The sequence below is a fragment of the Aotus nancymaae genome, unplaced genomic scaffold (genome assembly GCF_030222135.1).
Source record: "Aotus nancymaae isolate 86718 unplaced genomic scaffold, 86718_ANA_hifiasm-v0.15.2.pri h1tg000057l, whole genome shotgun sequence".
NCBI lineage: Eukaryota > Metazoa > Chordata > Mammalia > Primates > Aotidae > Aotus > Aotus nancymaae.
In genome coordinates this window covers 9,317,157-9,337,620 of record NW_026988471.1, presented here as the reverse complement: position 1 = coordinate 9,337,620, position 20,464 = coordinate 9,317,157, and the positions used below count along the sequence as shown (strand labels likewise).

The following is a 20,464-nucleotide window of genomic DNA, read 5'->3' as shown; positions in this document are numbered from 1 at the left end:
AGGACCCTACAGCCTAAAAGTTAGGGTCGCTGAGCCCCGCGACTCCTTTTGCTGTGAATGGGATAAGCGACCAGGCTTCTTACAGATTCGGTGTCCCCGTGGGTGAAATGGGACTCATAACAGTACCCACCGCGTGGGGTGTTAATGCAGTGAGAAGCGTGTTCGTTGAGATGACTCATGAAAAATGTGCAGTCCTTTGTAAACCTTCAAACTCCAGGACACGGAGAGGAGGCCCATGGTGCAGTTTTCCACTGAAATCCTGTCTCCTGTCAGGCGCCTGTCCCATATTGTCACCTTCGCTTTAAGAGCTGCAAAATGGCTGGGCGCGGTGACTCACGCCTGTAATCCCAGCACTTTGGGTGGCTCAAGCGGGAGGACTGTTTGAGGCCACGAGCTAGAGACCAGCCTGGGCAACATAGTGAGACCACCTGCCCCGCCATTAAAAAAAAAGAAAAAAGTTGTTTTAATTACAAAGTGGGCAAAAACTCCTGGGAGAAAGCTCACAGAATGATTTTTAGAACTAGGAATTAGTATACTACTCACTGGCTTTCTGATTTGCCAGGCCCTGCAATGGGCAAAATGCCAAAAATAAAGGAGGAGAAAGAAACTTTATGATCCAAGAAAGAAATCATTAACCTGAGAAAGCTTCAACAGCTGCACTCGGGCTGTTATTTAGAGAGACTCTGGACTTTTTTTACAAAGCCTTTTCTAGATAAGATACTTTATAGAGGGTGGGGTGGGGCTGGTACCCTCACCACCTAGCTGTTTTTCCCATTAATCAAAATTACTACAGACTTGTATTCAAAGTATTCTTGTGTTGCGGGGATGCGTAGTGAGCATCACATTCCTTACACAAAGCCACAACTAAAACTTTGACGTAGCATCATTTGTTTAAAGCAACTCGCAGACAATGCCAGTTTCACCCCAACACACTAAAGCATCCGTCTCCTGGAAACTGGTATTTTTATTGATAATTTTATGGCTGATAAAGCCATTATCTAACAAAATTATAATTTGCTGGTGTCATTTCATACCCAAGTCAGATTTCAATTTCCCATAATCAACATCCAAAGCCCTCGTTTCGGCTGCCCTGGGGCGCTCTGTGCTTTTTTGCTCCTGTTATACTTACTGTAACTGAAGCAGCCAGAGGTGGCTTCATTTATAGTTTAGTTCCTGGCCACGTTAATAACATAACCACTGTAGAAGTAGTGGAAAGATGCGTACGTGTTAGAGGCCGGGTGATATCGCCAACCTCCCTTCCCGCGCTGAGCCTGCGTCATCTTGGCGTGGCCCTCCTCCCCCCAGGTCCGGCATCTTTGCCCCACTGCGGAGGAGGTGGTGGCGCCCAGGGCCACGCGGCGATGCTGGCTGTTCCGCCCCTGGGGGTGCCAGGCGGTGCAGCCACTCCCGGGAGGGCGCCCGCTGCAAGCGCAGGGCTGCTGATAGCTCCGGGATTTACTCCATTTTCCCTCGGTGCTCGTTTTATTGGTTTTGTTTAAGTAAACAGAGGAGACTGCTTTAGACTGCCCAGGCTGGTCTGAAACTGCTGGCCCCAGGCGATCCTACCTCCTCCGCCTCCCTAAGCGCCGGGATTCCTGGCAGGAGCCACTTGAGCGCGCGTTTTGACATCGGCATCTACTCCACCATTGGTCCGCACGGGAGGCTCCGCCCCGCCCCTCGGAAGGCTCCTCTGCGTTCCCAGCCTCGGGCGCCCCGCCCCGTTTCCGCTGCGCGCGCTCCGATCTACAGGCCCTGCCTGGGCAGGTTTGCAGGTCCCTGGCCAAGGTTAGCGCGGGTTCCAAAAGGCTGTTCCTACCTATCCACCATTAAGGTGGAAAAACCGCGGCCCGGGGAGCTGAGCATTCCCTGTGTACCAGACGCCATGCTGAGGGTGGTCATAATAATAATAAAGACTGCAGCACCCACCAAGCGCCATCTGGGCGCTTGGATCATGTGAGGCTGGTTTGTGTTTTTTGTTTTGAGACAGGGTCTCGCTCTGTTGCCCAGGCTGGTGGCTCGATCATAGTTCACTACAGCCTCGACTTTTCAAGCTTAAGCCATCCTCCCACCTCAGCCTCCCAAGTAGCTGGGACTACAGGCATGCACCACTACGCCAGGCTAATTATTAAATTTTTTGTAGAGATGGGTTCTCAGTATGTTACCCAGGCTGGTCTTGAACTCCGGGGCTCAAGCCATCCACCAGCCTTGGCCTCCCCAAATGCTCAGATTACAAGCATGAGCACCGACCCACCGGGATTGGTATTTTTAACCTTGTTTCACCAGTAGGGAAATGAAGGCCTGAGAGGCAAGGAAACTGCCCAAGGTCACACAGCAGAACGTTTCTACCCTAACTTTTTATTATGATTGTTTTCAACATGCAGAATAATGGAAAGATTTCTAGTGTACACCCACCACCTCAGGTTCCACAGCTGTTTCCATTTTGCCAAATTTGCCTCCAGCAAATAAAGCAAATACCCTCTGTGGGTATGTGAAGCTTATGCTTTCTTATGGATCATTTGAAAGTGAGGGATAGATATCATGACTCCCCTCAAATGTTTCAGCTCCTAAAAATAAGGACACTCTCTACCATCACCACAATACCACACTTACACCTCAGAAAGCTAAAATAATTCTGCGATGTCACCTAATATCCAGTCCATATTCCTGTTTTTCCACTTGTTTCAAAAATGTCTCATAGTTTTTTTTGGATTTTTTTTTCGTACAGGATCTAATTCAGTACATGCATTGCATTTGGTTATTATGTGTCTCTTCAGTCTCTTAGTAAAGCTCCTCCACTTCTTTTCCCCACGACATTGACTTTGAAGTGCAGGCCAGTTTTCTTGTAGAATGTCCCACATTCTACACTTGCCTGATTGTTTATTCATCGTGTCAATTAACTTGTTTTCCTGACCCCTGTACTCTACACTGGAAGTAGGTCAAAAGGCTTTATTATTAGGCCCTGCTCGGTGGCTCACGCCTGTAATCCCAGCACCTTGGGAGGCTGAGGCAGGCAGATCACCTGAGGTCAGAAGTCTGAGAGCAGCCTGGCCAACATAGGGAAACCCCATCTCTACTAAAAATACAAAAATTAGCCGGATGTGCTGGCAGACGCTTGTAATTCCCACTACTTGGGAGGCTAAGGCAGGAGAATCGTTTGAACCTGCGAGGCGGAGTTTGCAATGAGCTGAGATCACACCATTGAACTCCTACCTGGGCAACAAGAACAAAACTCCGTCTCAAAAAAAAAAAAAAAAGAAGAAGAAGGCTTTATTAGACTTAAGTTAAAAGTTATTGGCAAGAAGACATCTTAGGTGATAATATAGATAGGATTTGTTTGTTTGTTTGTTTGAGATGGAGTCTGGCTCTGTCACCAGGATGGAGTGCAGTGGCATGATCTCCACTGCAACCTCTGCCTCCCAGGTTCAAGTAATTCTGCCTCAGCCTCCCAAGTAGCTGGGACTACACAGATGCACCACCACACCCAGCTAATTTTTGTATTTTTAGTAGAGACGGGGTTTCATCATGTTGGCCAGGATGGTCTTGATCTCTTGATCTCGTGATCCGCCCACCTTGGCTTCCCAAAGTGCTGAGATTACAGGCATGAGCCACCACACCCGGCCCTACAGCTAGGATTTGAACCCAGGTCTGACTAACTCCAGAATTCCAGACTCTCAAAAACTTTGTTTTAATATGAACTGCAGGCCAGGCGTGGTGGCTCACGCCTGTAATCCCACCACTTTGGGAGGCCGAGGCGGGCGGATCACAAGGTCAAGAGATCGAGACCATGGTGAAACCCCATCTCTACTAAAAAATACAAAAATTAGCTGAGTGTGCTGGCGCGCACGCCTGTGGTCCCAGCTGCTCAGGAAGCTGAGGCAGGAGAATTGCTTGAACCTGGGAGGCAGAGGTTGCAGTCAGCCGAGATCGCGCCATTGCACTCCAGCCTGGTGCCTGGTGACAGAGCAAGACACTGTCTCAAAAAAAAAAATAAATAAATAAATATGGGATCCACTTCCGTTACTTGCTGATGTGGATGGATCCCAAGATGGCTGGGTGATAACTTGCTCTAAAAACCATTGACTGGATAGCTTTTTGGGAGATCATACCCCAAAACCAAAAGGCCATTGCTAATTCCCTGAAATCCTGGAATGAGATCCTCACGTCCAGGTTGGCTGCTTTACCTGAGAATCCACCATCTATTGACTGGGCTTACTACAAGGCCCATGTGGCCAAGGCAGGCTTGGTGGATGACTTTGAGAAGAAGTTTAATGCCCTGAAGGTTCCTATCCCAGAGGATCCATATACTGCCCTGGTGGATGCTGAAGAAAAAGATGCGAAGTCTTGTGCTGAGTGGGTGTCTCTCTCAAAGGCCAGGGTTGTAGAATATGAGAAACAGATGGAGAAGTATAAGAACTTAATTCCATTTGAACAGATAACCATTGAGGACTTGAATGAAGCTTTCCCAGAAACCGAATTGGACAAGCAAAAGTATCCCTATTGGCCTCACCAACCAATCGAGAATTTATAAAATTGAGTCCAGGAGGAGGCTCTGGCCCTTATATTACACATTCTGGACATTAAAAATAAAAGTAATCATACAAAAATATATATATATGAACTGCAAATTACATTGTTTTTGTTTGTTGTGTGTGTGTGTGTGTGTGTGTGTGTGTGTGTAGATGAGGTCTCACTATATTGCCCAAGCTGGTCTCAAACTCCTGGGCTCAAGCGATCCTTCTACCTCGGCCTCCCAAAGTGCTGGGATGACAGGCATGAGCCTTTGAGCCCAGCTCAACGTTCTTAACGTAGCACAGCACAGCAGCGCCCAGCTCAACGTTCTTAACGTAGCACAGCACAGCAGCGCCCAGTTCAACATTCTTAACGTAGCACAGCAGCGCCACAACCACAAGTCTCAGGAGCAGCCCAGTTCAACTTTGTTTAGTTTACATGTCGCTCGCTCAGAAGTTGGCAGGAAATGGTTAAGCAGGAAGCTGGTTGGACAACCAGATGGAGCTGTTTGATGTTGATGTGTCACCACATCATAAGTGTCTAGAGCATTTGCACTGGAGAGCTCCAGCAACTGAGAGGCCATTTTCAGGGGATGGTGAGGATGAGGATGAGGCAGCCAGCCCAGTGCAGAGCCTTTGGGAGCAGTGATTTGCTTTGTGCTCAGATAACCTCCAAACCGGTGTTGAAAAGTGATGTGCCCATTTGCACACATTTAAAGTGACCTTTAGCCAGGCACAGTGGCACAACCTTATGTTCCCAGCTACTCCAGAGGCTGAGGAAGGAGAATTGCTTGAAACCAGGCATTTGCAACCAGCAAGACCCCTGTCTCTAAAACTAAAATAAAGAAATAAGAATTAAACTGACGTTTAAACTTTTCACCATACATTAAGTAGTTACAGGGGATGTAATCTTAATCTTGTTGCAAATATTAGCCCTTTAAAATGACAACTGGATGGGCATGGTGGCTCACAGCTGTAATCCCAGCACTTTGGGAGGCTGAGGTGGGAGGATGGCTTGAGCCCAGAAGTTCAACACCAGCCTAGGCGATATAGTCAGACCCTGTCTCTGAAAAATAAAAAATTAGCTGATTGTGGTGGCACACACCTGTGGTCCCAGCTTTTCAGGAGGCTGAGGCAGGAGGATTGCTTGAGCCCAGGAGGTTGAAGCAGCAGTGAGCCATGATCACATCACTGCATCCCAACCTGGGCAACAGAGCAGGATGCTATCTCAAAATAAATAAATAAAAATAAGAATGCAACTATGTGCTTTTAACTCTTAGAATTTAGAATCCACAGATTTCAGTATGTTTGTTATTCTTATTTTAAAATTCTTAGTCTGTCACATCTCTCTCTCTCTCTCTCTTTTTTAAAGAAATAGGCTTGCTCTGTCACCCAGTCTGGAATGCAGTGGCACAATAATTGCTCACTGGAACCTTGAACCCCTGGGTTTAAGCAATCCTCTTGCCTCAGCCTCCCAAGTGGCTAGGACTACAGGTGCATGCCACCACCATTGCCTGGCTAATTTTTTTATTATAGAGACAGGGTCTCATTATGGGTCCCAGGCTGGTCTTGAACTCTTGGCCTCAAGTGATCCTCTAGCCTCAGCCTCCCAAGGCGCTGAGATTACAAGCCTGAGCCACTGTGCCTGGGCTTTGTCCACTTATTGATTAGGTCATTTTTCACTTTCTGATTGATTTACAGGGGCTCTATATGATTTGGACAGGATCTATTTCTATTATATATGTTGCAGTTATATATTATGGCACGCACCTGGAGTCCCACCTACTTGGGAAGCTGAGGCAGGAGAATCACTTGAGCCGAGGAGGTGGAGGTTGCACAGTGCCTGCACATGGAATTTTCAGGGAATGCTAGCTGGTGCGATGACTGTGAGCTCTGCCATGATTTTCTAGGGCTCCCTTTACCCACGTGAAGACCCCAGGAGGTGTTGCTGTTCTTCCCTGGTGGAGCCTAAGAGGCAGGCCCGAGAGGCTGATCTGAGTGTGGCCCTGTGGGGTTGGCAGTCCTGGAGAGATCAGTGAGGCTAGACATTGGGCCTAGTGGGTACACATGTTCAGAAGCTTGAAGAATCACACTTAGGGTGGATTAACAAAACCAAAGTGGCAAGACAGCGCTCCAGGAAGTGGAGGGACAGGTCTCCGGGGGAAGAACAGGGCCTGGAGGCAGGGAGGCTGGGCTCCGGCTGTCCTGAGGCACTCTGACTTCCCTGTCTCATCCCATTCGGCAGAAGTCCCAATCTTCAAAGGCCCACAGGGTGCCACATGTTCTGCTCCCAGCCCCTCTCCCTGTGTCCTCCCTACACCCAGTCCTCCAGACGCAAGGACCTCCTCCTTTTCCTGGGAAACTGAAGATACAACAGCTGTCTCAGGGGCTCCTCTGGCCTAGTGGCCCCCTCTACCCGTGGCACTCATTCTTCACTTCCTTCAAGGCTTTCCCCAAAGTCATCTTCACAACGAGGCCACGTCATGACTAGGCTTGCGTAAAACCCTAAACATTCACCCTGAACTTCCCAGGCTCTGGTCCCTCCTTCTCTTTCTCTATAGCACCAATTGCCTTCTCTATAATACTGACTTCTTCGCTTGCTCACATTTCCCCATCCCCTCTAGAATGTCAGATGGGCATTTTCACCTGTCCTGCTCACTGCTGCATCCCAGAATCTAGAATGACACCTGGCACACAGTGGTACTCACCGGAGGAACACAGAAGCCCAGGGAGGTAAAGTTCTTGTTTCCAAGGAGATTGCAGTTATCTGGGAAGATAAAATAAATGCATATAAAACAATTATTTAGTACCACAGAGAAGCTTAGACTTGTTCAATTTTTGAATTAAAATTTATTGTATGTTTCTCATGATAAAACTAATGCAGGCTGGGTGCAGTGCCTCACACCTGCAATCCCAACACTTTGGGAGGTCAAGGTGGGAGGATCACTTGAGCCTAGGAGTTTGAGGCCAGCTGGGCAACATAGTGAGACCCTGTCTCTATAAAAATGAAAAAAGTATCTGTGCATGGTGGTGTGCACCTGTAGTCTCAGCTACTCAGGAGGCTGAGGTGAGAGGATTGCTTGAGTCTGAGAGATTGAGGCTACAGTGAGCCATGATCATGCCACTACACTCCAGCCTGGGTGACAGAGCCATAAAACAAACAAACAAAAAGACGAATGTACATTCATTGTAGAGACTAAGAAAAAATAGACAGAGTAAAATCATCCCTGTTCTAATCAACCAGAAATAGCCGCCAGTGGAGTTTAGACACATTTCTCTCCCTTCAGATTTTGCCTCAGTCTGGGCATCTCTCGTTCTTGCCCGCCCATGCTCTCCCTGATCTGTAGTTAGCAACTCCCCACATTTACTGGAGACCACCCTCCCCCATTCCCAGACTTCAAGATTGAAGGGAGCCGACTCCCTCCCTCCCCGTCCTTCTTATCCCCAAAGGTCTGGGGAGGGACATTTTCTATTCTCCTCACCCATTAGGAACAGGCTACCCACACCAGCCTTACTACGGAAGCTGGATTTCAGGCCATCAGCTGCCCATGCAGGGGGAGAGAAACTGTCCTTCTGCTGCCTGTGAAGCTTGGAGATCGGAGGTGGCGGCTCTTGAGAGCACAGAGTGGAGAACAGAATCAACAAAGAGGAAAGCAGAACTGAGACAGCAAGAGACTTCATGAGAACAGACAGGCAAAGGAGTGTTGGTTGGCTCACGTGCCCAAAAAGCCCAACATGACTCTTCCACTGTACCTGCTCCTAAACACGAAACAGAGCCAGAGGTCAGCCATTCCCTCCTGCCTCCACCTGCATGCCCAGTACCACACCGCGTGGCTGTGCTCACCCCACAGCCACCTGATTCCTAGGAAGCTGATCATCTGACTTGTGGCAGCCCCCACCTTTCTCCTTTTTCCTGCCTCTCCTAAGACTGCGTGCGCGCATATGTGTCCAGTTCTGCTTTGACCTAGAAAACAATTCAAGGAGAAGAATGTATCAAGCAAAGAGCTCAAAAGCAGTGCAGGAAATATCTAAATATTAATGTTAGCTTAAGTAAAAAATAAAACGATTTCAGATGATAGTTGTTTAAAATCTGAACCTTTTACTTGCGTCCTCATAAAAAGAGTCTAGTGATTAATTTAGGGCTTGATAAAAGACATCTCCCTGATGTTTAGATAATATTCCGTAAATAAATACCAACTCGAATAGAGATACTCCTCAACTTACAATGGGGTTACACCCTGATAAAGCCATCATAACTGAACATATCATTGGAACATGCGTCTAATCCGTCTACCCTACCGACCATCACAGCCCAGCCTCACCTGCCTTAGGCGTGCTTGGAGCACTTACATTACCTGCAGTCAGGGAAAGTCGGCCAGCAGGAGCCTATTTTATAACAAATGGTTGGATTCCGTATGCAGATGGGCATTGTGTATACATTATGGGATGCCTAATCACAAAATACGGTATCCAAAGGACGCCGGCAACACAGTGCACTGTCTACAGTGCTGGTTCTTTACTGCCCGTGATCGCCTGGCTGACGGGGAGCTGTGACTGCCCATCATGGCCAGACAGTCCCTTACTGATATTGCTAGCCCAGGAAAAGATCAAAATGCGAAGCACAGATTCTACTGAATGTGTATCTCTTTCACAGTGTCGTAATGTTGAGCAATTGTAGTTGAGCCATCCTAAGTTAGGACCATCTATATATAAAACAAAACCTTAAAAATCATTCTGTTATGCTGAGTGTGCAGTGGCTCACACCTTAGTCCCAGCAGCTCTGGCAGCTGAGGCAGGAGCATCACTTAAGGCCAGGAGTTTGAGACCAGCCTGGGCAACATAGTGAGACCCTAATCTCAAAAATGTGTGTGTGTGTCTGTGTGTATGTGTGTGGTCTTAAATATTTTTAAATTATTGCAAATTTCTATCAATTTTCATAAGTGATTTAAGCTATATTTACAAATTATTATAACTGGCCGGGCATGGTGGCTCACACCTATATCCCAGCACTTTGGGAGGCTGAGGTGGGTAGATCACAAGGTCAGGAGATCAAGACCAACCTGGCCAAGATGATGAAACCTCGTCTCTACTAAAAATACAAAAATTAGCTGGGCGTGGTGACGGGCGCCTATAATCCCAGTGACTTGGGAGGCTGAGGCAGGAGAGTTGCTTGAACCTGGGAGGCGGAGGTTGCACCATTGCACTCCAGCCTGAGCGACAGAACAAGATGCCACCTCCAAAAAAAAAAAGAAAAGAAAAATTCTTTTCTCAGAGTAGGCCAGGTACAGATTCTGAACTAACATCAGTTGAGCCGGGCATGGTGGCTCACACCTGTAATCCCAGCACTTTGGGGAGGTGAAGGTGGAAGAATCGCTTAAGGCCAGGAGTTTGAGACTAGCCTGGGCAACAAAACAAGACCTCATCTCTTAAAAAAAAAATAAAAATTAAAAATTAGCCAGGCATGGTGGTACATGCCTGTAGTCCCAGCTACTCAGGACTCAGGAGGCTGAAGCAGGAGGATCACTCAAGCCCAACTGGGCTTAAGCCTAGGAGGCCCAGGCTGCAGTGAGCACTGACTGCACTCCAGCCTGGGGAAATGTCATCGTGTCTCAAAAAAAATAAAAAATAGGGCCGGGTGCGGTGGCTCAAGCCTGTAATCCCAGCACTTTGGGAGGCCGAGGCGGGTGGATCACGAGGTCAAGAGATCGAGACCATCCTGGTCAACATGGTGAAACCCCGTCTCTACTAATACAAAAAATTAGCTGGGCACGGTGGCGCGTGCCTGTAATCCCAGCTACTCAGGAGGCTGAGGCAGGAGAATTGCCTGAACCCAGGAGGCGGAGATTGCGGTGAGCCGAGATCGCGCCATTGCGCTCCAGCCTAGGTATCAAGAGCGAAACTCCGTCTCAAAAAAAAAAAATAATAAAAAAATAAAAAAAAAAATAAAAAATATACAAGAAAATAACATCAGTTGAACCAGAATCAGGATATGGGAGCAGGTTTCCTCTCTCAAGATGACCTGAGCTGGGGCACCTGGGACATTCACCCCTTTGTTAGGTAGGGAAGATGATCTCAGCACACATCTTCAACCTAGACTGTACATCTTCCAACCTGTTTCTCCCCGGACTGGTGTCTTCTTACAGTCACTCGGCTCGCCTTAATCATCCACTGTCATCTCATTGTGACACCATGGCCTGGTCTGTTAGCTTTATCATATTTAAATTGTGAGATCAACTCAAGATTTCATCTCTGAGGGGCGAGGCCAGGGAGTCAGCCCTACTTGAATCGTCTCGCCAGTCCGCCATCATGACACACACCCCTGGGCCTTTCTCTGCTCGGTCACTGAACACGATCACACCCACGTCACGCTCACCATGGGCTCCTCAGTGCTGCTCAGCCCTTCCTGTTCTGGGGTAGCTTGGCTGGGCCACACTTCCCTGTGCTCATGTGTCCGCTACCTCATGTGGAAACAAATGTTTTTTTTCTTTTTGGAGACAGAGTCTCATTCTGTTGCCCAGGCTGGAGTGCAGTGGCAAAGTCTCAGCTCACTACAACTTCCACCTCCTCAGCTCAAGCAATTCTCCTGCCTCAGCCTCCCTAGTAGCAGCGACTACAGGTTCATGCCACCATGCCTGGCTAAATTTTGTATTTTTAGTAGAGATGGGGTTTCACCATGTTGGCCAGGCTGGTCTTGAACTCATGACTTCAAGTGATCTGTGCCCACCTCAGCCTCCCAAAATGCTGGGATTATAGGCATGAGTCACTGTGCCTGGCCAACAAATGCATTTTTAAGCTTTAAGCTCCTCAAATACATGGAGGACCCTAATCCAAGAGTGCGCTTTCCCCCATGGCATCTGTCAAGTCCCTTAGCTACTCCCACCCTCTCCACTGTGGGGCAGATGACTGGGCTGCCCTCAGTCCTCCCGTCTGGAAGTTCTGGGAGCCTCACCCAGCCCGAGATCCTGGGTTGGTCTAGGAATGTGTGTCGCTGGCGGCCGCCAGGGGCACCCCAGCCTCGTGGTGGCTCAGGGCCTTTTCTTCCAGGCAGAAGCAGGGAAAAGCTCTGCTTTCCTGCTGGGAGGAATAGGGAGAAACTGACCTGAAACATGACCGGAAGGAACAGAGGCCGGGCAGGGGCTTGTTTGGAGGCTAAAGGTAGGACACAGTTTTCATTATATAGAAGACACTGGGACATTTTTATTGCAAAAGAGACAACATTTTTATTCCACATTGCACACAGGTGTTGACACAGTCAGACAAGCATCAAAAAGAGCACAACTTTGGGAGGCTGAGGTGGGCCGATCATTTGAGGTCAGTAGTTCGAGACCAACCTGGCCAACATGGTGAAATCCCGTCTCTACTAACAATACAAAAATTAGCCAGGCGTGGTGGCAGGCAGCTGTAATCCCAGCTATTCAGGAGGCTGAGGAGGGAGAATCGATTGAACCCAGAAGGCAGAGTTTGCAGTGAGCCGAGATTGCACCACTGCACTCTAGCTGGGTGACAGATCGAGAGTCCGTCTCAAAAAAAAGAGCAAGGATTTGGAGGACAAGCCGACCCCTGTGGAGCTCCTCTCTCCTCACTGGCTACTGGCATCTGGGCGAGCTCCACACTCCTCTGGGAGTGGTTGCTCTGGGAGACCTTCACCTGCTACCCTGCACAGTCCTCATGCCGCCAGCCCTCTGTCCTGTGACCCGGGAGAGCTGCTTCACCCTCCCCAGGCTTCTGCTTGCCCACCTGGAAGGATGGCGTTTAAACTGCGCCAGCTCTGTCCTTTGCGCTCTGACTTCCAATTCTATTCACATGTCCAGAGCCAAAGGTAAAAGGCAAGGCTGTGCTTAAAGCAGCCCCACACATCACAGGAACAGGCCGGCCGGGGCTAGGGCTTCAAAAACGGTGACTGAGTTGACACTAGCCTTCAGCTGGTAATACATTCTCTGTTCAGTTACCAAACTTTTCTCATGATTTCCAGGGAATAGGTATTTTCCACTGACTTTCTGGGAAAATGTATTTCGAGTTTTAAGTAGCTGTCTTTTGCAAAAGCGTTTTTAGCTCACTGTTTGATCCTTGTTATCTTCTGAATGCTGTACTGATTGCTCAACATGCATTATCACTTTTAATTTTATTCACTTCTCTCAACGACACAGGGCAGTTATTATTCATCCACAGTTGAAGGCACAGTGAGATGAAGCAGTCTATCCACAGCACACAGATGGGAGACTCCCCCCGAATCCAGAGTGTATCCATTTCCCAAGCGCTGCTGCTCTGTAGAGCTCGTACTTGCGAACAGACTGCACTCCTGCTCCAGACAGATGGTGTGCATGTGGCCAGAAATAGCCCTGCTCTAGAAGAACAAGAACCTGTGAGGACTGTTTGCCCAGGCTTGCCCCGGAGGAGAGAGAGGCTCTCACAGAGCCTCCTCTCGCACTCTTCAGCCAGGTAACAAATAGTTACTGAGGTTCAGACACTGTAAACGCAGCAATCAGTATAATAATTGATAAATGTAATCAATAAGTACATTGAATTGTACATTATAAGGCAAAGGGCTATGGAAAGAAAACAGCAAAATAAAGGGATCTGGATTGGCCAGGTGCAGTGGCTCACACCTGTAATCCCAGCCCATTGGGAGCCCAAGGTGGGCAGATCACCTGAGGTCAGGAGTTCAAGACCAGTCTGGCCAACATAGTGAAACCCTGTCTCTACAAAAATACAAAAATTAGCTGGGTATGAAGGCAGGTGCCTGTAATCCTAGCTACTCGAGAAGCTGAGGCAGGAGAATTGCTTGAACCTGGGAGGTGACAGTTGTAGTGAGCCAACTGGGACACTGCACTCCAGCCTAGGAGACAGAGTGAGACTCTGTCTCAAAAATAAATGGGATCTCGAATGTGAGGAAGGCTGTTTTCATTTAAAGCAGGACTTCCAGGCCCATGTGGTAGCTCATGCCTATAATGCCCGCACTTTGGGAGGCCAAAGCCAGAGGATCACTTGAGCCCAGGAGTTTGAGGCCAATCCGGGCAACATAATGAAACCATGTCTCTACCAAAAAAAAAAAAAGATTAAAACAAAATAGGCCTCCTTGCAAAGAAGCAATGTGAGCAGAGGCCAGAGGAGGTGAGAGACGTGGATGGACATGGGCTGTGGGTCCTGGGAGAAGGACGCAGACACAGTCAGTGCAAAGGCCCTGTGGTTCAAGAGTGTCTGGCCCGGGTGAGGAAGAGCAAGGAGGTGGAGAGGCTGGAGAAGACTGAGAAGGGACAAGATCAGAGGAGAAACCAGGGCCCACCTGAGAGGATCATGGAAGCCATTGTAAAGACTTTGGCTTTACCCGTGAAGAAAGTGGGGGTCTGCTGCTGGCTTCTGAATGACTCAGGGACCTATGAATGACACTTTGATATGGAAACATTTCGAGTTACAAGGGGACATAATCAGGCCTGTGTTTTAGCTCCAGCTGCTGAGTTGGGAGCAGTCTGTTGCCAGGTCACAGGGAACAGGAAGATGGAAGCGAGAGATGAGGGTGTTCGCGATGGTGGTCAGATTCCTGGGATGTCAACTGAGGGCACAGCTAGGGGCTTGCTAAGGACGTGGAGGTGGGCTGGGAGAGGCAGGACTCGAGGATGACTCCAGGGCTTTTGGCCTGGGTAACTGGAGTAATAAAGAATTTAAAGCAATCTCAGTCCTTTGTAGTTTGTGAGCATGATGGGGGGGTGTTCACGTGCAGTGTGAAGTGTGCCAGCCTCGAACTTTGTTATGTCAGCACATTACCCATCTCACCTGAAAAAACACAACAAAAAACTGATACCACAGCATTAAGAAGAGATCAGCCATCCTTTTCTGTTCCCCATGAGCTCCGTGGGCCTGTGTCCAGCAGTGTGAGTGACATGCCTCTGCCAGAGACTCCACATTTAGTGAGAAAGTGAGAGGGGCAAAGAAATAAGGCGGCATTAGGTGGGCACAGTGGCTCACACCTGGAATCCCAGCATTTTGGGAGGCCAAAGTGGGCAGATCACCTGAGGTCAGGTGTTCAAGATCAGCCTGGCCAATATGGTGAAACCCTGTCTCTACTAAAAATACAAAAATTAGCTGGGCGTGGTGGCGTGCACCTGTAATCCCAGCTACTCAGGAGGCTGAGGCAGGAGAATCGCTTGAACCCAGGAGGCAGAGGTTGCAGTGAGCTGAGATGGCGCAATTGCACTCCAGCCTGGGTGACAAGAGCAAAACTCTGTCTTAAAAATAAAATAAAAAGAGGCCTGGTACAGTGGCTCACACCTGTAATCCCAGCATTTTGGGAGGCCGAGGTGGGCGGATCATGAGGTCAGGAGATTGAGACCATCCTGGCCAACATGGTGAAACTCTGTTTCTGTAAAAAAAATAATAATAATAAAATAAAATAAAATAAATAAATAAAAAAGAAATAAGGTGTCACAGCAAAGTTATTCACAGTGTACAAGATATGAGAGCCAGCACTTCCTTTTACTGTCAGGAAGAAAAATACACAACTTTAGGCCGGGTGAGGTGGCTTACTCCTGTAATCCCAGAACTTTGGGAGGCCAGCTCAGGCAGATCACTTGAGTCCAGGCAGGGGTGGGGCTCCAGCCCCCTCCTGGAAGCCAGCTCCAAGTCCCGTGCAGCCTGAAGCCTGGTCCCTAGCTCTGGCCTTGGCGGATAACCTGGTTCCCAATTCACTGCAGCTCTTAGGTGTGGGCACTGCCAATCCTGGTCGCCACAGCCACTTCTAATCAACAGAGCTGAGCTTGGGAGGCAGGAAACAACCCTCTTGAGAGGCCTGTTCCCTGGACAGCACAGATGGTGAAGGAAAGAGTTTGCCCGCCCGAGCCCCTTCAGGATCAAAGTATCGGCTCCACGGTTTGCTACTGAGGTGGAAGAATGCTGCTGTTTGGAAGGAGAGACCCCACCTCACCCCAGCTCACCGGACCACTGTCCCAGCCGCCCAGCTGCACTCTGGCCTTTTGTCCTCTCCACTCCATTTTCCATGTTGGGCAGCTGAAACTCACTCGATAAACTCGCTGCAGCCCTCAGAATGACAACCAACCTGCTCGGCAGCAGTCAAGGTTCCTCTGATCTGGACATCCCCACCTCTCCACATTCCACACGAACCGCCCTTCACTATTATCTCTGCCTGGTAAATGGTGGCATGATCTTGGCTCACTGCAACCTATACTTTCCAGGTTCAAGCAGTTCTCCTGCTCAGCCTCCCGAGTAGCTGGGATTACAGGATCCCACCACCACACCCGGCTAATTTTTGTATTTTTAGTAGAAACGGGGTTTCACCATGTTGGCCAGGCTGATCTCAAACTCCTGACCTCAAGTGATCTGCCCACTCAGCCTCCCAAAGTGCTTGGATTATAGGCATGAGCCAGTGCACCCAACAACCTCTATTTATCTTTTAAGAAGCAGTTAATGTTGGGTGCGGTAGCTCACACCTGTAATCCTAGCATTTTGGGAGGCCAAGGCGGGCACATCACAAGGTCAGGAGTTCAAGACCAGCTTGGCCAACATGGTGGAACCTTGTCTCTACTAAAAATACAAAAATTAGCCTGGTGTGGTGGCTGGTGCTGGTGCTTATAATCTCAGCTACTCAGGAGGCTGAGGCAGGAGAATTGCTTGAACCTGGAAGGTGGAGGTTACAGTGTGCCAAGATCATGCCATTGCACTCCAGCCTGGGCAACAGAGCAAGACTCTGTCTCAAAAAAAAAAAAAAAAAGGTCCGGGCACAGTGGCTCACACCTGTAATCCCAGCACTTTGGGAGGCCGAGGCAGGTGGATCACGAGGTCAAGAGACGGAGGCCATCCTGGCCAACAAGGTGAAACCCCATTTTTACTACAAATACAAAAATTAACTGGGCATGGTGGCGTGTGCCTGTAGTCCCAGCTACTTAGGAGGCTGAGGCAGGAGAATCGCTTGAACTGGGGACACAGAGGTTGCAGCGAGCTGAGGTCATGCCACTGCACTCCAGCCTGGCAACAGAGCGAGACTCTGTCATTAAAAAAAAAAAAAAAAGGAAGCAGTTCAAAAGCTTCCACTGCTGGGAAGTCTGCCCTGATGTCCCCAGGCAGAGGTGCTTGCCCCAGGACTTTGTGTGTGAGCTCTATCCGATTTATCCCTCTGGACTGCAGTTATTTGTTCACTCTCTTATCTCCCCAGCTGGGGTACAGGTTTTTTGAGGGCAAGGTTGGTCTATGTCATGTTCATCACCCCCCAGTGCTTAGCACAATGCCTGAGCCTAGCAGGGCCACAAGTGTTTAGTGGATTACAGACAAGATGTTCCCTAGACTTTCAATTCCATCTCCGTTGGCTAAAGGCATCCCTATCCCCACGCTCAGCACGGGGCTTCCCATGCAACTGGTGCATAGTCAGTGCATATGAACTAGCTGACAGGTTAATCAGAGGAAGATCAGATCAAGGAAGTACCTTACTTAAGCTCTTCTCTCCCCACCCAGCGTTCTGAAACATGCAGCTAGCGGTGAGAGAGGGGCCCGCTGCGAGCTGAACTTTGTAGCTAAGACCTGAGTGGTGTTACTTGGACTGCTGGAGTCCAGAAGAGCCTGATGCCTGGTTACCATGGCAACCCACGCTTGCTCTAGGGCAGCTGGTGTTCAGATCTCATTTGGACTTCGAGATGCAGTGGAGAGCCTGATGTAACGATGGTTCAGATGCCATGCAAATCCAAATAATCCCCTCACGCATTTGGCCACTAGAGGCAGGCACGTGGATGCCAGGTTATACGAACTGGAAGCTGGACTGTGATCATTTTAGGAGTAGAAGATGCTGATTCAGCTCCAGTCTGGGAGAGAGTTCCCTCGAGGACAGGGACACATGCTTTACAGGTGCCACTGAGGCCATTTGTGCAACTGTCTGCTGGTCTATTAGTATCAGTGGCCTGCTGGTGATGCAGGGCACAGCCGGGAGCCAGGATCCTGGCCTCAGGTTAAAGAACGTGTCAGGAGAGCACAGGCCCTGGAGGGAGACCCCCAGGCTCCCCCACAGATTACCTGTGTGATTACGGGTGAGTGTCTTGGGCTCCCCAAGACTCCACGCCCTGTCCATCAAGTGGAGGACCACAGAATCTACCCCATAATGCTGCTGAGGGAAATTCGGAGCCTCACAGCGTGCCCAGCACACCACAGCCCTCAACAAAGGATTGCTCTGGAACACGTGCTGGGTCACCTTGGAAGAGTCACCACCTTCTTCAGGACTCTGTTCCCAGAGCGCGTATTATCCAGGGTTCCTTCCACTGCTGATGCCAAAACTCCAGGTGTTTGCTGTGTGCTCATCCAGAACCCCTGTGGTGCCACACAGACCACGTGTCCCACATGCCCAAAGACTTCATGGGGGCAGGGGGAGCCTCCCTTCACTTTTGGATTTCATTTCACTTTCTTCAAAATGCACGATGCTTTTTAGAAATCGGATCACACCTGTAATCCCAGCACTGCCCGAGGCAGACAGATCACCTGAGGTCAGGAGTTCGAGACCAGCCTGGCCAACATGGTAAAACCACATCTCTACAAAAATTAGCCAGGCATCATGGCAGGTGCCTGTAATCCCAGCTACCCAGAGGCTGAGGTGGGAGAATGGCTTGAACCCAGGAGACTGAGGTTGCTATTGCACTCTAGCCTGGGTGACAGAGCAAGACTCCGTCTCAAAAAACAAAAAGCGAGGCTCACACCTGTAATCCCAGCACTTTGGGAGGCCACAGTGGGTGGATTGTCTGAGGTCAGGAGTTTGAGACAAGCCTGACCAAATGATGAAACTCTGTCTCTGGCCGGGCACGGTGGCTCACGCCTGTAATCCCAGCACTTTGGGAGGCCAAGGTGGGTGGATCATGAGGTCAAGAGATCGAGACCATCCTGGTCAACATGGTGAAACCCCGTCTCTACTAAAAATACAAAAAATTAGCTGGGCATGGTGGTGTGTGCCTGTAATCCCAGCTACTCAGGAGGCTGAGGCAGGAGAATTGCCTGAACCCAGGAGGCGGAGGTTGCGGTGAGCCGAGATCGTGCCATTGCACTCCAGCCTGGGTAACAAGAGCAAAACTCCGTCTCCAAAAAAAAAAAAAAAAAGAAACTCTGTCTCTGCTAAAAATACAAAATCAGCCGGGCATGGTGGCTCACGCCTGTAATCCCAGCTACTTGGGAGGCTGAGACAGGAGAATCGCTTAAACCCAGGAGGTGGAGGTTGCAGTGAGCCGAGATTGTACCACTGCACTCCAGCTGGGCAACAGATTGAGACTCCATCTCAAAAAAAAAAAGAAAAGAAATCAGATTGCTGTTTTCCTCACTGTAGCAGTAAGCTTAGTCCATATGGGAAATGGCACCGTCTCTTGCTGTCCTGCCCTTGCCTGGCACACTGACCTCCTTGAAGGTCCTGTGTCCTTAGTACTTCAGCAGGCTTACCTCAGTACCTTCCTTCTCATTTTTCCTCTGCTTGAAGACATTCCTACTTCTTTCTTTCTTTTTTTGAGACAGGGTCTCACGCTGTTGCCCAGGCTGGAGTGCAGTGATATGATCGCAGTCCACTGCAGCCTCCACCCTCTCGGCTCAAGGGATCCTCCCACCTCAGCCTCCTGAGTAGCTGGGATTACAGGTGTGCACTATCAGGCCTGGTTATTTTTTAAAAATTATTATTTTGTAGAGATAATGTCTTACTAGGTTAACTAAGCTGGTCTTGAACTCCTGGGCTCAAGCAATCCTCCTGCCTTGGCCTCCCAAAGTGCTAGATTCCAGGCGTGAGCCCCTGTGCCCAGCCCTTCCTTTGTATTTTGAACCTGTTATTACATGTTTCTCTTGTTACTTTATTTAACACATCTGTCTCTCCCACTGGCCCCTGAGCTTCTCGAGGATAGGGATTATGGATTATTCATGTCTATATCTCCAAATGTATGCCATGGTAGGCGCTCTACAAACATTTGTAGAGTTGAATCAAATGGACTATGTGGGGTGTACACTTGTGCAAACAGACTGAGTTTCTTTTCTGATCATTTCATCTTGGTGTAAGTTTGTTTTCAGTTTAAGTAGTCAAACATTTGGATAGGTATTCTTTTTTCTCGGATAGGTGTCCTTGAGTGGACTAAAATTAACTTTTAATTGATTTCTAGTGCCGTTGCTGCAAAACTGAAAATCTAAAAGATTTTTTCCTTTTTTTTTTTTTTTGAGATGGAGTCTTGTTCTGTCGCCAGGCTGGAGTGCAGTGGCGCAATCTCGGCTCACTGCAACCTCCGCCTCCTGGGTTCAAGTAATTCTTCTGCCTCAGCCTCCCGAGTAGCTGGGACCACAGGCTAGTGCCACCACACCCGGCTAATTTTTGTATTTTTAGTAGAGACAGGGTTTCACCATGTTGGCCAGAATGGTCTTGATCTCTTGACCTTGTGATCCGCCTGCCTCGGCCTCCCAAAGTGCTGGGATTACAGGCATGAGCCACTGCGCCCGGCCAGATTTTTTCCTTTTATCAGAGTCTGAAGAAGAGAAAGAACAAAGGTGGGGAAATGCTTTTTGATCTGCCCCCTTTCCTGTGCCTTTTTAAGGTTAACACAGTGCCTTAAGAGCTAACACAAAAGGGCAAAGTACGTCTCCATAAAGCCCGGAGAAGATTCTGTGAAGCTCCGCTCGGGATCCTGTCTGGAGTCACAGCTAGAAAACAAAACCAGAACAAGAAAACAGAAACGCATTTATCTGTTAGGAATGAAGAGACTAGAAGCAGAAAGTAAAAACGATTTGCAGATTTAGTTTCTCGCTCTTTCTAAAGGAGGAATGTAAACATTAGGGAGGCTCATTTATTTCCCCTTTTCACTTTGGGTTTCATAACTCGACAATCTCCCCTGAGGCCCCAGGTGAGAACAGTGAGTTAGCTATGAAGGCAGAAATAAGTTACTAAAGATCTTAGGTGGTTAATATTAACTTCCTTTTTTTTTTTAAAGACAAGGTTTCACCATGTTGGCCAG

The 20,464-nt window shown here is 48.8% G+C and overlaps 2 non-coding genes and 1 pseudogene across 2 annotated transcripts; all 3 read left to right on the top strand.

The window, feature by feature from the left end:
- Nucleotides 1-4,045: 4,045 nt before the first annotated feature.
- LOC105707770 (ATP synthase subunit d, mitochondrial-like) lies at nt 4,046-4,598 on the top strand (annotated as a pseudogene).
- A 9,582-nt stretch (nt 4,599-14,180) lies between these two features.
- Nucleotides 14,181-14,280, top strand: LOC135269849 (small nucleolar RNA U13). Its single transcript, XR_010338097.1, has one exon. It is a non-coding gene; the product is annotated as a small nucleolar RNA U13 (small nucleolar RNA).
- A 5,754-nt stretch (nt 14,281-20,034) lies between these two features.
- LOC135269830 (small nucleolar RNA SNORA26) lies at nt 20,035-20,155 on the top strand. The gene has a single exon (XR_010338080.1). It is a non-coding gene; the product is annotated as a small nucleolar RNA SNORA26 (small nucleolar RNA).
- The last annotated feature ends 309 nt before the right edge of the window (nt 20,156-20,464 follow it).